We start from the raw sequence: 13814 nt of genomic DNA, 5'->3' as shown, positions 1-13814 counted from the left end.
CAGCTTGGACCCAAGGTCACTGGCTCAAGCAAGGGGTTACTCGGTCTGCTGAAGGCCCGTGGTCAAGGCACATATGAAAAAGCAATCAATGAACAACTAAGGTGTTGCAACAAAAAACTGATGATTGATGCTTCTCATCTCTCCATTCCTGTCTGTCTGTCTCTATCTATCCCTCTCTCTGACTCTCTCTAAAAAAAAACAACCCAAAAAAAGTCAGGGTAAAACCAAAAAGAAGACACTAAACTACTACATGCTTTCATCATTGGTATTGGTAAGGTAAAATTTTCTCAGTAAGTAAATGGGATATATTGATACAATGCTTCAAGTTTCTATTATGCTAGAGCAGTGGTCAGCAAACTCATCAGTCAACAGAGCCAAATATCAACAGGTTATAACAATTGAAATTTCTCTAGAGAGCCAAATATTTTAACCTTAAGCTATATAGGTAGGTACATTGTTATTAACTTAATTAGGGTACTCCTAAGCTGGCCAAAGAACTGCACTCAAGGGGCATGTTGATCAAATAAGTTTTTTGTTTGTTTGTTTGTTTTTATCTTTATTTTTTAAAATTTATTTATTAAATTTAATGCAGTGACATTGATAAATCAGGGTACATATGTTGAGAGAAAACATCTCTAGATTATTTTGGCATTTGATTGTGCTGTATACCTGATCAAATAAGTTTTTAAATATGATGTATATGTTTGCTCTCTTATAGTTTGCATTGTGTGTGGGGACAGGCTGTAAGCAGGCAGGTTGGTTATAGCCTAAAACTTAGTTTTAAGACTAAGCTTTTCCCCACAGCCTTGACTGATTGCATGAGGAATCCCATTATGCCTCAGATAAGTGACTTTGTATTAGAGACTTCCTTGTTTGTATATTGGATTAAGGATTTGATTTCTACACTATAAAGTGGGGTAGACAGAGAGCTTGCTCGGTTCCTGAGATTAGCATTAGAGGAGAGAGCAGAGAAAGGCCACACGGAGGAGGCCAGAGGTAGCCACGATGGCGGAGGCTGAAGAAGAAGCCAGTTTGTGCAGAGAGAAGGAGATATAGAACAGAGGTCAATGAGACTGGTGAGGTTAGAAACCTTTGTGTAAGGCAGTGTTTTTCAACCAGTGTGCCGCGGCACACTAGTGTGCCATGAGACATGGTCATGTGTGCTGTGGGGAAATTAAACATGGGTCCCCAAACTACGGCCCGTGTGCCAGATACCGCCCATGAAGGCTATTTATCCGGCCCACTGCCATCCGCCTCCATCCGAACATAAACATTCCCCTCACAATCCCTCCAGCTATCAGCGACAAAAAGAGTGGAGGCACAAGGCACGCTCACTGACCAATCACCTTCTAGGATTCATCCCAACCACTAGCAATGAAGCAATAGTAGGCTGCCTCTCATCCACACTCAGGAAGGTCCCCGCTCTGGCTGCCATGCACTTGTCTTTGTGTGGCCACGGCGAGTAGTTGAAGCTGCTACTCCTCCCCATGGTCCCGATTTCTAATCCTGGTCAGGACTGGAGGTAAATGTTGCCACCACTAGATGAAGCCTCAGCCTCAGCTAGTTATGTCTATCCTGATGGGGTATATAGATATTTGACCTTATTCTTTTTAAAAGAGGCCCCTGCTGAGGATGATATACAATGCATCACAATGTTATCTATATTGTATATGGCCTCCTGAAGGGTCATCTTCTTAAAGAGCTCAGTCTATATATACCATCAAAACAGACAGAACCAAGGCCCCTGCAGCCAGCTGAGTATGGGATTTGAACCCACAACCTCAGGGAGAACTCTAGTATTTATCAGAATTCTTACCTAGAAAGCAAACTTCTCAATCTGACAGTAGAGATGCTCTGAGGACTTATGATGTTACACAAGTACCCAACATTTTCTAAAATTGATTTTGTCCAGTCTCTATATAGAGAGAGTATTTGCAAAATTGATTTGAACCCACAACCTTGATGAAACCTCCAGTATCTATTAGTGCTCCAGTTTTCAACCACATATCTATGTGAGCTGAGCTTCTCAAGCTTGACTGCGATAAAAACTAAAAACAGAGAGAGAATGAGAACTGTTGAGGAAGAGCTTCGTGTGTGTCTTCCTACCATTCCTGCCAGGATATCCCTTTTGTGTTCATAGAAACAGGCCCGGGTTTCACACTAAGTGAGTATAAATACATTTAGAAACTATATTATTAACTATATGTAAAATATGTACTGTGTTAGAATGTCATTTTGTGTCACTTTGGTAGGTGGTGTGCCCCAGGATTTTGTAAATGTAAAAAATGTGCCGCGGCTCAAAAAAGGTTGAAAATCACTGGTGTAAGGTATTTTTCCCTGCCGAGGAAGAAGGAAGGGCGTATCCACAAAGTGTGGAATAATAAAAGTTTTATTTAGTACAGTGCTTCCTGGACGATGTTCCTGGTCCCAGGGACAGAGGCCAGGGAAGTCGCATGGAGTGATTTGTATGGGGGATATTTAAAGGGTCTGTAAGGTGGTCGAGCTAGTATGACGTGGTGAAATCTCACTGGCTGGCAGACAGTCGCTCTTTTCCAGAGGACTCCTGGGAAGTTTCTTTCGGCATGCATGGGTGTGGGTAGTTCTAGCCAAAGTTCCCCGGTCTGGTTTCTCACGTGACCTTTCCCCCATTGCCCACCACCTTACACTTTGATTCTAGGAAAGTCGGATAAGTTAGTGGCTTTTGAAGCCCTGAATGGAAAGGGAAGTGTTTTCTCACTGTGTGTATTTCTAGCCCGCTGGGTACAAGCTAGGATTAAAGCTAATGGCCCACCAGTTCTTGGCTCCATTGTTTCATTACTGTCAGTCCGAATCCAATGTGAACCTGCACGGGCCAGGTGTCTGTGATGGTGGCCGTGGCTTCTGGCTTTACAGGGCCAAAGAGCCACCTGTGGCTTGAGAGCCATTGTTTGCCAACCACTGTGCTAGAGCATATACTGAACAATTTACATATTTTCTGTTGTAAGGTACCAAAAAGCTGCAAATTAATATTGATATTCTGGGAGGAAAGGTCAGGCTTTCCTGACCTGTCCCTCCTTTAGGGAAGGGAGGGAGAAGAATGTAGAAGTTTCTGGCTTACAAGAACAATGGGTCATTTAGTTTTAAATCTAAAATAAAGGTTAACCAAGAAACTTCTTCTCTTTCAATAGGAGGCAGAATTTACATACCACCTTACACTGATTGTAGTTCCTCCCCTTTCCTGGAATCTTTTTTTTGTTTTTAAAGACTTTATTCATTTTAGAGAGGAGAGAGACAGAGAGAAGGAAGGAGCAGGAAGGTTCAACTCCATCTGTGCATTGACCAGGCAAGCCCAGGGTTTTGAACCAGCAACCGCAGCATTCCAGGTTGATGCTTTATCCACTGCACCACCACAGGTCAGGCTTTTCCTGAAATCTTGAGAATAAAATACCTCTAGGCTAGTGAGGGAAGAGGAACCCAGAAAGATTTTTAAATATCTGATTCTGTTACCTTGAAAGTGTTAATGTTTCTGTGTATCCTCTAGACAAATGTTATAATCTTGTTAATGATTGTGCCATAATGTCATGCTCTCCCCGCCATGTGTGATCAAGGATATATAAACAGCCCCTGAACTAGTTTTGGGGACTGCACAATTTGGGCCTGCAGATGCCCCTTGTCAGCCATATGCGGCCGGCATATTTAAAATTTCCTCCTTTAATAAAACTCTTCAAAACTTATCTGGACTGGGTGTCTCTACGTGAACTCGATGAAATGAGGTACAGTGCCTTTCAGAATCTGGGGTGCAGTACTTTATAATATTTCATATATATTCAAACTGTAGAATTCAAATACTAGTTCCCCAACTCTCGGGGACCAAAAAATCAACAAGACTTTTAGAGTTATTTCTGGGGGACAGAAGTGTGGGGTACTGGCTGCTGCCCAACCCCCTAACTCGCTTGCAAAAAGCTAAACTCTTCCCCACACCTCCCTGTTATCTGTGATGCCTGTCCTTCCCACCATGTTCCCCGGAAGGAAAAACTGCCTTTTTTGTGTGTATGTTTATGTATTGGTGGGGGTTTTATGCACTTGGTGGAATTCTTGGGTTGCCTTGGAAACTGTAATCAGAAGAGTCGTTGCCTTGCTACTTTGCCCAGTAAATAAAAAAAGATGTGGTTTTTGGGCTGCGGCCTACAGTCATTTGTTTCTCTGCTAGGGCAGTGTTTCAGCCAGCAGTAATTGCAAAGCCCTTCTGAACCCATCTTTTATTTCCTAACAATTATTTATTTTTTTCATAGACAGAGCCAGAGTCAAAGAGAGGGATAGATGGGGACAGACAGACGGGAATGCAGAGAGATGAGAAGCATCAATCATCAGTTTTTGTTGTGGCACTTTAGTTGTTCATTGGTTGCTTTCTCATATGTGCCTTGACTGTGGGGCTACAGCAGACCAAGTAACTAACCCCTTGCTCAAGCCAGCAACCTTGGGTCCAAGCTGGTGAGCTTTGCTCAAACCAGATGAGCCGATGCTCAAGCTGGTGACCTTGGGGTCTCGAACCTGGGTCCTTCCACATTGCAGTCTGACTCCACTGTGCCAACTCCTGGTCAGGCATCTTTAGTTCTTTATGTGTTTGTAAATATGATGTATATGTTTGCTCGCTTTGGGTGTGGGAGACAGGCTGTAAGCTTTCCAAGTCATTATAGCCTAAGGGTTAGTTTTATAACAGCCTTTTCCCTCCCTTCTAATACTAAGGTCTTCTCAAAACTAAGCTTTTCCCCACACCCTTGACTGTTGCATGATAGGAGGTGGTGCACTCTTAGGAGGAATCCCATTTATGCTCAGATAAGTGGCTTTGTATCAGAGACTTCCTTATTTGTATACTGGCTTGAAGGCTTTAATTTTCTACACTATAAAATGAGGCAGACCAGGGGCGCTTGCTCTCTAGGTTCCTGCTATCAGCATTGCAGAGGCCTCCTGACCCCTTGACCTGTATGAGAAAAGCAGATTTTCTGCTTTCCCCTTGGCTTTTCCTGTAACTTAGCTGTCTTGGTGAGACACCAGTATACAGAATGGCCCACTGTAAAGCCAGTAGCCATCATCATGGCCATTCGCATGCAGGTTCACATTAGATTCGGAAAGATGGTAATGAAACAATGGAACCAAGAACTGGTAGGTCATCATCTTTAATCCTAGTTTGTACCCGCAGGCGAGTAATACACACAGGGAAAACAATTCCCTTTCCATTCATGGCTCCCAAAGCCACTGACTTATCCAAGTTTTCTAGAATCAAAGGTTTTTAGTTTACCAGACTTATTCACCTCTGTTCCCCATCTCCTTCCTTCTTCCTGCACAAACTCTGCACAAACTGGCTTCTTCCTCAGCACTCCACCATCTTGGCTGCTTCTCCTGGCCTCCTCCACGTGACCTTTCTCTGCTCTCCTTTCTAATGCTAATCTCAGGAACCGAGAGAGAGCAAGCTCCCGGGCTGCCCCACTTTATAGTATAGAAATCAAAACCTTTAATCCAATATACAAACAAGGAAGTCTCTGATACAAAGTCACTTATCTGAGGCATAATGGGATTCCTCATGAGAGTGCACCACCCTACATCAAAAAGAGTGGAAAAGGCTTAGTCTTAAAACTAAACCTTAGGTTATAAGAATACTGCCTGCTTACAGCCTGTCCCCCATATCCAACGCAAACTATAAGTGAGCAAACAGATATATCATTATTTAAAAACTGATTTGACCAACACCCACCATTCTCCAACTCTGCCATTTCTTTACCATCTGCCCGAATTCAATGAGAAACTGCATGTGAATGGCCACGATGGCGACCCTGGCCATACACAATTACTGGTTGGAGTGGGTAAGGAAGGGCTTGTGATCCCTTTGTCTAGAGCAGGGGTCGGGAACCTATGGCTCGCGAGCCAGATGTGGCTTTTTTGATGGCTGCATCTGGCTTGCAGACAAATCTTAAGAAAAAAACTAATAACATTAAAAATATAAAACATTCTCATGTACTACAATCCATTCATTTCCTACCACTCATGTTCATGGTTGCGGGTGGCTACAGCCCATCACAGCTGTCCTCAGGGACAACACCAAATTTTTATTGGATAATGCATAACATACTGGGGTCATTGTGAGGTCAGGAAGTAAACTTCCCTCCTTTTAATCAATTCGTCAGCTAGATAATTGCAGAAACCCTTTTGACAAAGAAGATGGCTAAAAGAAAATAAGATGAGGAGTATAGTACTTTACAGCAGGAACAGACAGAGGAATTTGCCTTTGTGGAGAGAGCAGGTTCTGCAGTGTGTCTAATATGCCATGATAAAATTGCATCAATGAAACGGTCAAATAGAAAGCGGCACTTCGACACATGCCATACTACATTTGCATTGAAATACCCAGCGGGGGACAGCAGGAAAAAAGCATGTCAAGAGCTACTGTGCAGAGTGCAAGCTAGTCAGCAGCAACTCCGTGTTTGGACCCAACAAAGTGACTTGAATTCGGCTAGCTTTGCTGGTGCTTTAGCAATTATGAGAAACGAAGAGCCATTCACAGATGGGGAGTATGCCAAAACATTCATGCTTGATGTTGCCAATGAACTTTTTGACGACCTTTCGGATAAAGACAAGATAATCAAATGAATAAAAGACATGCCTCTGTCGGCAAGAACTATTCACGATCGTACCATCATGATGGCAAATCAAATTGAGGCAACACAAGTGAAGGACATAAATGCAGCACCATTCTTTTCTCTTGCTTTGCATGAGTCAACAAACGTAAGCCATTTATCTCAGTTCAGAGTGATTGAAAGGTATGCTGTCGGTGACACACTACGTGAGTAAAGTCTTGCTGTTTTGCCTATGAAAGAGACAACAAGAGGGGAGGATTTATTCAAGTCTTTCACTGAGTTCGCTAAAGAAAAAGTCTACCGATGGATAAACTTATTTCGGTGTGTACTAACGGTGCTCCGTGCATGGTGGAGAAAAACAGAGGATTCGTAGCGCTTCTCCGTGGACATGAAAAGAGACCCATCCTAAGTTTTGACTGCATCCTACATCAGGAGACGCTTGGTGCTCAGATGTGTGGCGAGCAGCTTGGTGAGGTGATGTTGCTGGTCATTTGGGTGGTCAACTTTATTGTTGCCCGAGCTTTAAGTGATCGCTAGTTTAAAACACTGCTGGATGAAGTTGGGAATAATTACCCTGGTCTGCTTCTGCATAGCAATGTGTGTTGGTTGTCAAGAGGGAAGGTGCTCAGCCATTTCGTGGCTTGTCTGAGCAAAATCCGGACTTTTCTTGAAATGGAAAACGTCAAGCATCCTGAGTTAGCTAACACTGAGTGGCTCCTGAAGTTCTACTATCTCGTGGACATGACTGAACGTCTGAACCAGCTCAATGTGAAAATGCAAGACGTTGGAAATACAGTCTTATCCCTTCAACAAGCAGTGTTTGCATTTGAAAACAAGCTGGAACTCTTCATCCCTGACATTGAAACAGGTCGTTTACTACACTTTGAAAAACTGGGAGAATTTAAAGATGCATGCACAGCAAGTGACCCTGCTCAACATCTTGATCTCCAGCAGCTAGCAGGCTTCACATCTAATCTCCTGCAGTCATTCAAAGCATGCTTTGGAGAATTTTGTGAGAGCACTCGTCTTTTTAAGTTCATCACTCATCCACACGAGTGTGCAGTGGACAGCGCCGACCTAGTTACATCCCTGGTGTGTCTGTCAGAGATTTTGAGCTACAAGCTGCTGACCTGAAGGCCTCAGACATGTGGATGAATAAGTTCAAGTCACTGAATGAAGATTTGGAAAGACTTGCACGACAGCAAGCAGAGTTGGCGAGCAAACACAAGTGGCGAGAAATAAAAAAACTTCAACCCACGGACCAGCTGATTGTCAAGACTTGGAAGCGCTTCCCGTCACATACCACACACTGCAGCGTGTGAATTTTGCTGTACTGACAATGTTTGGCTTTGTATATGCATGTGAGCAGTCTTTCTCACATCTAAAGAACGTTAAGACCAACCTACGATCACGTTTAATGGATGGAAGTCTCAACGCCTGCATGAAGCTTAACCTCACCACGTATCAACCAGACTACAAAACCATCAGCAAAACCATGCAGCACCAGAAGTCCCATTAATGGTAAGAAGTACTTTATTCATCATTGGTTAGCAACAACATAACATTTTAAAAAGAATTCAGAGACTTATTGTACTTTAAAAGTGTTGGTCTTACATAAAATACACATATATACTTGTTTTTAGTGTTAAACATATTGTATGGCTCTCACGGAACTACATTTTAAAATATGTAGCGTTCATGGCTCTCAGCCAAAAAGGTTCCCGACCCTGCTCTATACCATCCAAAATCAACTTGTAAAGAGATACTATATTAATTCCACTAATCCATCTCTTTTTTTTTTTTTCTGAAGCTGGAAACGGGGACAGTCAGACAGACTCCTGCATGCGCCCGACCGGGATCCACCCAGCATGCCCACCAGGGGGCGACGCTCTGCCCACCAGGGGGCGATGCTCTGCCCCTCCGGGGTGTCGCTCTGCTGCGACCAGAGCCACTCTAGAGCCTGGGGCAGAGGCCAAGGAGCCATCCCCAGCGCCCGGGCCATCTTTGCTCCAATGGAGCCTCGCTGCGGGAGGGGAAGAGAGAGACAGAGAGGAAGGAGAGGGGGAGGGGTGAAGAAGCAGATGGGCACTTCTCCTGTGTGCCCTGGCCAGGAATCGAACCCGGGACTTCTGCACGCCAGGCCGACGCTCTAACACTGAGCCAACAGGCCAGGGCCTAATCCATCTCTTAAAGAAAAGCGTTAGGAGAATTGAATTTTTGTGACTGATAACAGGGTAAATGGAAACTTTCCTAATTAGGAATGATTTTTTTTTTTTTTAATAATGGGGCCTGGAAAAAAGTTAAAATGAGGAACCCAATTATTGTACTTGACTCCCAAGTAAGTTTTCCAGTTGTGAAGTAGAGTTCCTATAACAAAGATGAGGGGATGACGCTAGGCCAGTTGCCTACAAAGTACTAAGTTGCTTTGTTTAACCATAAGCTTGGTCAATGCAGCTTTCCTTTCCCAAACAAACACACTGCACACTGCCTGGGTTATCAGAAATGACAGTGGCAGGACCAGAACTTCTATTAGAAGGGCCTGACAGTGGCTGTCTGGTTGGGGATATGGTGGGCTTGAAGCTGCACTTACTCAGCACACCCTATTTAGAAGGCATGTTTATTTGGGGTGACTTGGCACCTGGGGGAGGGAGGGTGCCAATGGCCCTTGAAGCCCGTCCTTGACATCCTGACTGCCACCTGCATTGCCAAACGCTCTGTTGCTCGGTCAGGATGCCTAACAGGGACCCCTTCAGTAATGTGTCTTACAGGCTACCCTCCTCCTGACCAGACAGTCCTCTATCTGTCCTGGCCCAAGGTCCCTGGCCCTCTCCCTCCCCAAGTCCAGGCATGACTTCCAGCACATCTTAAACTTTTCTAACTTAGCCCGGAGTGATAAGTATATAAAAATTGGTGTGTATTTTTTAAAAAATGTTCTGTAAACTAATGTCTAATACTAGGATAGCTTTCAGGGAAATGGCACTCAAACAAATTTACCACTTTGCCAAGAGCATCTTATTTTGAGGCGACTCCTTTTGTTTTTAGACAGAGAAACAGGAAGTGTGTGTGAGGGAGTGAAGTATAAGAAGCATCAACTGGTAGTTGCTTCACTTTTAATCGTCATTGATTGCTTTCTCATATGTACATTGACTGAGGGCTCAAGCCTAGCCAGTGACCTCTTGCACAAGTCAGTGACCTTGGGCTTCAAACCAGTGACTTTGGGATCACGATGATGATCTTGTGCTCAAGTCAACAAGCCTGCACTCCAGCTGACGAACTTGGGGTTTCAATCCAGGGCCCTCAAGCATCCTTGGCAGACACTTAATTCACTTCACCACCATCAGTCAGCCATGAGGCAATCATAAAAGCTCTTTGACCTTTATAATAATCAGATTGTTATAAAATGACTGTAGCCTGGCCAGACCTGCGGTGGCACAGTGGATAAAGCATCGACCTGGAATGCTGAGGTCGCTGGTTCAAAACCCTGGGCTTAAAAAAAAAAAACAAAAAAACCCCACAACCCTGGGCTTGCCTGGTCAAGGCACATAGGGGAGTGCTTCTTGCTCCTCTCCCCTTCTCCCTCTCCCTCCCTCTCTCTCTCTCTCTCTCTCTCTCTCTCTCTCTCTCTCTATATATATATATATATATATATATATATATATATATGTGTCTCTCTTCTCTAAAATCAATCAATAAATAAAAAATAAATAAAAATAAAATGACTGTAGCCTGACCGGGCGGTGGCGCAGTGGATAGAGCGTTGGACTGGGATGCCGAGGACCCAGGTTCGAGACCCCGAGCTCGCCAGCCTGAGCGCAGGCTCATCTGGTTTGAGCAAAAACTCACTATCTTGGACCCAAGGTCGTTGGCTTGAGCAAGGGGGTTACTTGATCTGCTGTAGCCCCACGGTCAAGGCACATATGAGAAAGCAATCAATGAACAACTAAGGTGTCGCAACAAAAAACTAATGATTGATGCTTCTCATCTCTCTCTGTTCTTGTCTGTCTGTCCCTATCTATCCCTCTCTCTGGCTCTCTCTCTGTCTCTGTAAAAAAAAACAAAAAAAACCCCATTCTATATTGGTCAAAAAGTCTTTAAAAAAAAAAGTCTTTTATTGGAAAAGCAGACAACATTGCAAAGATCCAATTCCCACAACTCTTGAAACATGTGGCTTGATTAGACTGACCTCTTCTGGTTGTGAACTGCTGACAGAAGTTCCTGATTTAATTTTTCCTCTTAGGAAAAACAGCAACAACAGATGGCATTTTTCATACTGTGTAAGATTTCAAATTATTTTAACCTTACAGTAACCCAATGAGGTAGAAACGATGGTATAACTGTACTTTACAGGTATAAATATAGCAGATTTTATGACAGAATAAAATGACAAAGCTAGAACAAGAGCCAACCTTTTGCTTGCCAATTTACTAACCAAGTTTTATTATCTATGTGGTAATTAAACACAATCCTAATTTAGAAAATATTACCAGAAATCCCTAATGAAAAGTATACTAGCCTGACCAGGTAGTGGTACAGTGGATAGAGCATCAGATTGGGGATGCAGAGGACCCAAGTTTTTTTTTTTTTTTTTAGAATCAATGGGGGTTTAATAAGTATTAAACTGAATTGCAGAGGCTGCTAGGTCTAAAAAGTACAAATGCTTGACTCTTATGCTTAGAGATTCTGTCTTAATTGGTGCTGAGTTAGGCCTTGCATTAGAATGTCTTAAAGTTTTTCAGGTGAGAGGACCCAAGTTTGAAACCCCAAGGTCGCCTGCTTGAGCACAGGCTCACCAGCTCAAGCGCAGTGTTGCCAGCTTGAATGTAGGATCATAGACATGACCCCATGGTCGCTGGCTCGAGCCCAAAGGTCGCCGGCTTGAAGCCCAAGGTCGTTGGCTTAAGCAAGGGGTCACTCGCTTTGCTGCAGTGCCCCAGTCAAGGCAAATATGAGAAAGCAAACAATGAAAAACTAAGGTGCTGCAACGAAGAATTGATGCTTCTCATTTCTAACCCTTCCTGTCGGTCTGTCTCTATCTGTCCTCTCTGACTCTCTCTCTATCTCTGTCCAAAAAGAAAAAAAAGAGATTAAAAATCTCACCACTGTTTTGAGAATCAGCAGCTCTCTGATTACTTTCACCTCCACCCCTACTGTCTTCTGTTTCTGTACCTGGATCCATCCCATCACCACCCTAAAAACAAAATAAAATAATAAGTGCAAACAAATCAAATATAATTATCTTAAAAAATATTAACCAAACTAAACCACAGTAAAAAACAAACCCAAAGGTATAAAAAGTTGTAGTGTTCTGAGAATATAGGACTTTTTATAGCTTTGGAGAACAGTAAGTTTTCCGAGGAAGTCCTTAAAATGGTTGGTCAAAATCCTCACCAGTTACCTGAGCATCATCAAGCTTCATATCCATCAATGCCATCTGTGCTACCGGTGCCTTCATTACTGTTGTCTCCCTTGTCTCCCATCCCTGCATCTTCTTCCTTATCTTCTTCATAATCCTAGGAAGAAATCCCCAAGTATTGATATAAATAAAGGCACAGACGTTCTGCACATCTTAATACCATGCTTAGATATTTATGTGATACTTTGTTGATCAGGATACAAGAGTTGTACTGAAAGTTGTTATGGGATTAGTTCAGTGGTAGCAAATATCAAAACTGTGGCATTTATCAAAAGTAGTACAGTAATAATCCATTCTGAAATCTAATTGTTCACATGAGATCAGTTCAAAGATTAAAGCTCCTGGATTTCTAGTGTCAAGCAGTCCACTTTAATTCTAAATTTAAAATATAGTATTGATGATGAAATTATACTATATTATGAGCTTTTAAAACACAGTGATTAATGATAGAATTTCAAATGTGAAGCTGTCACTTTAGGATTAACTTCCAAAATAAAACAAAGTTTCACTTAAAATATGCTTAAATTACCATGACACCTCAATTTCTTTTGAAGAGAACTACAGTACTCCATGAGGAAAAAAATAATCTTAGTTTCTACTATTATTTTCAGAAACTGCAGATCTTACAATTAAGTCCACAGTCACTCATCAAATAAGATTTAAGATTAAGTTCAACTACCCTAACAAACCCTAAAGTGCTTAAAAATTATTTAAAAAACTAGTTTTCCATCATTTGTTCTATTATACAACTCAATTTCACTATAAAATATTACTTTAGAAGCTAATCAGGATAAAATAAAAGCAAAATAACTGATTTACACTGAGAGAGAATCAGAATTGATTGGTTATGCATTAGTAGTACCGAGGATTTCAGCATTTCATCCAATTTAAAAACAATGGATAATTTCAAACCAAATTTACCTCATGATCTCCATCATTCTCATCATCATCCTCCACTTCATCATCACTGTCAATCACAATGACATCATCTCCTTTGCCCTGCCCATCTTGGTATGAGGTTTGCTGATCTGACCATGGAGCTCCACTGTCTGCTTGTAGAGTGAAAGGTCTCTTCACCGTCTTCCATTGGAGTGTAATCTCCCTGGGTGGCTCCTTTAAAAATTAAAAAAATCATAAAAAGTCAAATATGCCTAAAACTCTCAGTCATATACTAGAGACTCAAGTAGAGATTAAAGAATACTTATGGACTACTAACATTTTATTTTTCAACATGTAGTTTTCAAAACCAGAATTAATTGAAAAAAGTGAAAGAAGATAAATCTTGGGGTTTCTTGTCTTCCTATTGAAGAATTACACATCTCATTGAGGAAGAGTCCAATAAAAATGAGAGAAAAAAATATACAGATATACATGTGTCAAAACTACCAGTGTGATATTGTAGATCAGTGTTATCCAAGAGAAATATAACATGAGTCAAATGTAATTCACATATGCAATTTAAAATTTTCTAATAGTCACTTAAAAAGGTAAGACACAGGTGAAATCAATTTTAAAAACATACTTAATAGGGCCTGACCAGGTGGTGGCGCAGTGGATAGAGCGTTGGACTGGGATGTAGAGGACTCAGGTTCGAGACCCTGAGGTTGCCAGCTTGAGCGCAGGCTCATCTGGTTTGAGCAAAAGCTCACCAGCTTGGACCCAAGGTCACTGGCTCAAGCAAGGGGTTACTCGGTCTGCTGAAGGCGCACGGTCAAAGGCACATATGAGAAAGCAATTAATAAACAACTAAGGTGTTGCAACACGCAATGAAAAACTAATGATTGATGCTT

At 42.2% G+C, this 13814-nt stretch overlaps 1 long non-coding RNA gene across 1 annotated transcript in view; it reads right to left on the bottom strand.

The window, feature by feature from the left end:
- Positions 1–13131, bottom strand: part of LOC136390972 (uncharacterized) — a 66807-nt gene extending 53676 nt beyond the window's left edge. The window contains exons 1-3 of the long non-coding RNA XR_010748796.1: positions 12946–13131; positions 12007–12121; positions 11709–11799 (exon numbers count right to left, since the gene is read on the bottom strand). This is a non-coding gene — a long non-coding RNA (uncharacterized lncRNA). The remainder of the gene's footprint in view (positions 1–11708; positions 11800–12006; positions 12122–12945) is intronic.
- Between the last annotated feature and the right edge of the window lie 683 nt (positions 13132–13814).

Source organism: Saccopteryx leptura, chromosome 2, assembly GCF_036850995.1.
Source record: "Saccopteryx leptura isolate mSacLep1 chromosome 2, mSacLep1_pri_phased_curated, whole genome shotgun sequence".
Classification (NCBI taxonomy): domain Eukaryota; kingdom Metazoa; phylum Chordata; class Mammalia; order Chiroptera; family Emballonuridae; genus Saccopteryx; species Saccopteryx leptura.
The sequence above is the reverse complement of the archived record's forward strand: the minus strand, read 5'-3'. Positions and strand labels throughout refer to the sequence as shown.